Below are 6,880 nucleotides of genomic sequence, written 5' to 3'. Positions count from 1 at the left end.
AACGGCAGTAGCAGCAGCAGCAGCCCGCACCACACCACCACATACCACCACATCACACTACCACCACCACAGCATCAGCAGCACCAGCAGAAGCAGCAGCAGCAGCAATATCAGACAGCAGCAGCAGCAGCAGCCAGCAGCCAGCAATATCCGGCAGTTAGATCGCCGAGCCAGCATGAATCCTCGAATCGTAATTAATTCGGACGCGCCAGACAAATTTGTCGACTGCCGCCAGAGTCATTACTGGCTGCGGCGAAAATAAAGACGGATCTCGCGCCACGGTGCCTGCCACTCCGGTAGACATAGAGCGGAGATGGAGAGACGAGAAGAACGAGAAAGAAAGATGAGAGAGGAGAGAGAAGAAGAGAGAGAAAGAGACGAAGGGAAGAAGAGAGAGAGAGAGAGAGAAGAGAGAGAGAGGAAGAGGAGAGAGAAGTGAGCGAGCAGAGAGAGAGAGGGAGCGAGAGAGAGAGGGAGAGAGCGAGAGGAGAGAGAGAGAGGAGACGAGACGGGAGAAGCGAGAGAAGAGGATATAGCCAAAGAACGAGAGGGAGAAAAGAGAGACAAAAAGAGAGAGATAGAGAGAGAAAAGATGAGAGCGGCGAGAAACAAAACAAGATAAGGAAGCTGAGAAAAGAGAGAGATAGGGTTCAGAGAAATTGTAAGAGGAGAGAAGCAGAGAGAGGGCGGAGGGCGGAGGGGAAACCGGGAGACCGAGAGAGGGGGGAGGGGAGGCATAGACGAGGCAGAAGGCAAGCGCAGATGCATACCATGAGGAGAATCGAGATGCATACAGAGAGAGGCGAAAGAGAGGCATACAGGGACGCTAGAGCGAGTGGGAGAAAAAAGAGAGGCGGGGAGGAGAAAGAACAGAGACAGAGACGGAGAGAGAGAGAGAGAGAGAGAGCAGAAGGAGGAGAGAGAGATCTCTAGATCTAGAACGTAGCTAGATTCTGCGGTGGTTGACTTTCTATCTCTGCAGCATAACCGAACTGCATTCAACTCTAGAAACCTGTGATCTTCACGCCAGATGTGCAGTTGCTTTTTTTCTACTTCATTTACAAAACACACGGCTTTTACTGCGCCGCGCTCCGCTGGCCTAACTCGATTGATTACATGAAATCTCGGAAATTTCTCCCTGAAGTGCGCTGCGCTGTGCGTGCGGGGCACCGCGCGCCACCCGGTGCGAGGATGTGTGTGGGTGCTGCGGTGGCACCGGCCGGCCCTGTGCGAGGCGTGCGTGTTTGGGGGGGGCCACGTGCGTTGCGTGCACCAGCGCGCACCCGCTACGAGCGATGCGTTGTGGCGTGCATGTCGTGACGCCGCGCGCACCCGTGCGGACGAAATTGCGTGCGTGAGTGCGTGCACCCATTGTGACTCCTTAAAAGCTCGCCACTTTACACGTGTGATAACTAACGGGAAAGCTCAAGGCAAGAGAGTCCGATAAGAAAGGCGCAAGAGAGAGCGGAAAACGCGGAGCGAGAGAAAGAGAGAAGAGAGTAAGAAGAAGAAGAGAGCGAAAACATACAGAGATATGGAGACAGAGAGAGAGGAGAGGTGAAAGGGAGAGAGGAGAGAGAGAAAAGAGAACGAGACGAATGAAGAGATAGAAAGTATGGATTAAAGAGATGATGGAGAGAAGAACGGAGAGCGAGAAAGAGAGAGATGATGAGAGCATGACCTGAGAGCATGAGAGGAAGCGAGAGAGGGGGTAGAGAAAGGCAGGGGGCGAGAGAAAGGAGAGGGAGAAACGAGTACAAATACGGATACGAAAGTATAATGATTACAGCATCACTACAGCTCGCTAATATAATAGCCACACTAGAACTTATAGCAGGCTGACATCTCGCCTGCCGACGCCACGCACCAGATCTGACACTAAATACTACTTGTTGCGACGTTGGACGTGAGTTAATCCAGGAACAAAGGCAAGCGCCGGAGAAGCTCAGCTCATAGAGGGATCAGGCTTTGATAGCGGCGCGCGAATATGAATGGCGAGCTGAAAATCGAATCGCAGTGGACATGCAGGTGTATTTTTCGCTCCCTATAGCCTTTCCTCCTTCTCCTCGTCTCCCCCCCCAACCTGCTCTCTCTCGTCTCTCTCTCTCTCTACTCTCTCTCTCTCTGGTTAACCCATTTCATCTCTCTCTGCCCCTTTCCATATATATAATATATATATATATACTTATATATATTATAATTTTAATATAATATATATAACTCTCATTCGCTCATACACGACGCACCACATGACACACGACACACACCATACACACGCACACACGCACACACACATGCACACACGCACACACACACATGCACACACGCACACACGCACACGCACCGACAACAGCTTCACTATACTAGCGGAAGTCGACATCTCTCTCTCCAGCGCAACATCTCTCGTTCATGGTGAAGCTTGGCCTCCTGCCACTGACTCTCCATCGTAGATATTGCTCCCGCTACCGCTACCATGCATCATAACCATCAATTGTACCAATGCCGGCTACAACCCGCAAACCTGTTTCTCGAGAATCTCTCTCTGTGTCTCCCTGTTTCTGTTTCTCTCTTTCTCTCTCTCTCTCTCTATCTGTCTGTCTCTCTCTCTTTCTCTCTCTCTCTCATTCTCTATCAGTCTCTTTCTCCCTATATCTCCCTTTCCCTCTCTCTCTCTCCCGCTTTGCCTCTATCCCATAAATCTCTATCTCTAGGCAGCGCTCGCCCAATTTCGCGACGGCGACGTCGGCAAAACGAAATCTTTCGTGCTATATTAACACACGACGATGATGTTGTACGAATGAGTAAATTGTCTCGCGGGTAGGCTGGGAAAAAAGCGACGAACGGCCAGACGCCGGGGCCATTGTCGCCGGTCATGAAAGGACGACAATTTACCAACCAAAGCGACGGCCGCATCGATCGTCTTGATAGAGAGGGAGAGGGAGAAACAGGGAGGCGAGGGAGAAACAGCGAGGCAAGGGGGAGAGATAGAGGAGAGGGAGAAACAGGGAGGCAAGGGGGAAAGATAGAGGAGAGGGAGAAACAGGGAGGTAAGGGGGAAAGATAGAGGAGAGGGAGAAACAGGGAGGCGAGGGAGAAACTGGGAGGCAAGGGGGAAAGATAGAGGAGAGCGAAAAACAGGGAGGCAAGGGGGAAGGATAGAGGGAGGAAGAGGGAGAAACAGGGAGGCGAGGGAAGAAAAAAGAGGGAGGAAGATGAGAGAGGAAAAGACGAGTTTGAGAAAGGGGGAAAGAGAGGGGGAGATTATGAGTGGAAAGGCAATCTGGAGAGACGGTAGGAAGGGGAGAACGAGAGAGAGAGGGAAAGGGTGAGATGGAGAAAGGCAAAGAGCGAGAGAGACACAGAGCGAGAGAGACAGAGAGAAAGAGACGCTGTGGGATCGCGATGTACATGAGGCAGTGAGACAGCGAAACAAATATACAGTGAGACATCGAGACACCGATGAGCGAGACAATGAGACGGCTGAGACGACAGCTTCTTTGCAACTTAGACCCCACGACCATAACACCGAGACACTAAGACAGGAAATATACTTACAATTAGTAGGATTCGCGTTGCACTCGAATGTAGCGATGGCCTCTAGCTTTCCTTTAGCTCCTGTCATGAAAAAAAGAATGGATATTAGCTTCACGGTAAAATCGCCAGCAGTAAACATAGTCAGCTCCTGATATAATAATATCAGGAGAGAATAATAATAGATTGTCTATATTAATATATTATTATCTAATATATTAGATAATCTATTATTATTCAGTCCTGAATCGATATAGATATAATATAAATATAAAAGCAGTGCACGCTCAGATTCATGATCAGTAACAGAATCAGCATGATCAAGGATGCTCAGCATCATTGCCGCATCTTTTGGAAAATTAAATCGCCGAGCGTAGTAATCCCTAATTACGCCCAACTTTCTAATTACGAACATAAGACACGGTAATGACACGCTAAGCTAATGGCACACACACACACACACACACACATACACATTTCACGGATAACGTTTTTTTATCCGCAATGATAAAACAACACTAAGGCAATATCTGTCACGCTCAATATATATATATATATATATATATATCAGCGAAACATCAATGAATTCTTGCTTAAGAAATAAGCAAGTTTAATATAACAGTTTAAATATTTATATTTATTTTTATTATTAATATATTCTTCAGTTTAAGCGTGAGAATGCAGAGATTTCTTTTTATCTCGCTTCAAGCAACAGTGTGTTAAAATGAACTCTCTGCCATCGCTTCAACCCAGGATGCACCCGCCTTCATGGTTTATAGCTGTGCATTAGGGGAAGATGAATGCACCCACATATATTTATACACACATATATTGTGATTGTATTCACACATATAATTTATACACACATATATTTATACACACATATATTTATACACACATATATTTTATACGCACATATATTTTATACACACATATATTTTATACACACTTATATTTATACACACATTCAGCACATTCATATTTTCAGCGCGACCTTTTGCCAAACACATTACATACATTGTAACGTCGGCGCTATGCCGTGTAAACAAGTCGGCCCTACATCGTACAAACAGACCGTATAAACAGACATACATGCAGCCAGGATCGCACGAACGAACGCAGGCACGCACGCACGTTCGCACGCGCACACACACGCGCGCGCACGCACGCACGCACGCACGCACGCACGCACGCACACACACACACACACACACACACACGTATCCAGGGGTCACGCCATCCTCACGTTAGCGTGCTCGCACACGACAAACCCCGCTTTACTCGCTCCTCGATTACCTACATTAAATCGCTCCGAGCACTTGACTTCAAACGCGCACACGTGCGGCGCGCGCGCGCACACACACGCACACACACGCACACGCACACAGCGCCAGTCGCCCGCCTCTCACAATGCCCCCCTCTGTCCACTCAGCGGTCAAACATAAAGGAAGCCGCGGCAGCTGACATCTGAGCTATTATTAGATGCGGACCGACAATGGGAGGCTGCGCGTGGCGCGATAATCAGTCCGTAATTATGCCAACATCATCATCATCATCAACAACAACAGCAGCAGCAGCAGCAGCAGCAGCAGTAGTAGCAACAACAACAACAGCAGCAGCAGCAGCAGCAGCAGCAGCAGCAGCAGCGGTATCGTGCGCGCTCTCCCTACACACGCAGCTGCTTTCGCTGCGGTGAGCTGCGTCGTTCCATCAGCGGTGACAGACAGTGTATGTAATCATCTATGGAGTATGTATTATAGCAAGTACATCGAAGGGGGAGGGTGACGGCATTAGATGTAACAGCCGCGGGCACCGTCTGTAGTCAGCCACAGAGAGAATAACACAGAATTACGCACGAAGGCCACAGATACCGTGTAGTCATACAGAGCGCGGGAAAGCATCAGACGTAACAGTCAGATACACTGTATCAAGGGCTAATAATACCTTAGGTATTAGGTAATATTACCTTAGGTATGATTAGGTCTTAACTGTATGTAACCTGGAGTATAGCTTATAGGTTCTGTTTACAGTCTCACCAATAGCTGTTAACACGAGTGTTATGGAAGGATGAATCATTTATAGCTGCGCGTAAATATGTGTATATTCGTAACGTGAATATAAGACAATTGAATTTAAAATATGAACAACAGTAGAAAGGTCGAAGGATTAGCACCGGTGATGAATGAACTGGTGGCGTGTTTATTGTTGCTTACCACTGCTATGCCAACAAACTTATATGTGAAAACATGCCGGAACGTATCCGATCTTACATCCACCCAACCACCTTACTCTCCGTTACCTTCCTTCCTTCTCCTTTCCGTTCTTCTCACACTCTATCGCCCGCTCTCTCTCTCTTTCTCTCTCTCTCTCTCACACTCTCTCTCTCTCTCTCTCTCTCTTTGTCACTCGCTCTGTCTGTCTATTTGTCTGTCCGTCCATCCATCCATCCATTCATTCATTCATTCATCCATCCATCCATCCATTTAATTATCCGTCCGTCCGTCCGTCCGTCCGTCCATCCATCCATCCATACGCCGATCCATCCATACGTCCATCCATCCATCCATACATCCATCCATCTACCTATCTTTCTCTCTCATCTCAATTGGGGAGCAATAAGTGGATTAGGCTGCGGTCGGGCAGCATTAGAGGCAGCGGCCCACGGGGGCAGGAACCGCGGAATACGTAAGCAGCCCCCGCGCAGCGTCCATCCGTCCGTCCGTCCGTTCGTCCGTCCGTCCCCCACGCGGCCTCTCATTAGTTGCATCAGAGCGGCCAGTGCGAGCGGAGAAGAAGCCATCGAATTACGGCACCTCCTCCTCCCTCCCCCCACCATCCTCATCGGACGCTGCACGAAGAGAGGCATGTGCGTGTGGGTGTGCTTGCGTGTGCGTGTGCGTGTGCGTGCGTGTGCGTGTGTACGTACAGGCGTGTGTGAAGCCCAGGCGTTGCTAATAAGGGTAGGGTCAGATAGAGGATGCTGACACAAGCTACATGTTGGGGTCGTGCCAACGCGCAGCTGTAAGAATCCCAGCCACGCACACACACGCACACACACGCAAGCACGCGCGTGTACACGGCTATGCACGCGCGGGCACAGGCGCGCACACGAGTACACACTCACGTGCACACAAACGCACGCACTCTCGCACATACGCGCACATGCGTGCAACGCACGTACGTACGCACATAGGCACACGCACGCTCGCACACACGTAGGCACGCACGCGCACATGCACGTAGGCGCGTACGCATTCATAAAGACGTACAAGGACGCACGCACCCTCGCACGCACCCACGCACACACCCTCGCACGCACGCACGCACCCCGCACGCACGCACGCACACA

This window comes from Priapulus caudatus, unplaced genomic scaffold, assembly GCF_000485595.1.
Source record: "Priapulus caudatus unplaced genomic scaffold, Priapulus_caudatus-5.0.1 Scaffold576, whole genome shotgun sequence".
Lineage (NCBI taxonomy): Eukaryota > Metazoa > Priapulida > Priapulimorpha > Priapulimorphida > Priapulidae > Priapulus > Priapulus caudatus.
The sequence above is the reverse complement of the archived record's forward strand: the minus strand, read 5'-3'. Positions refer to the sequence as shown.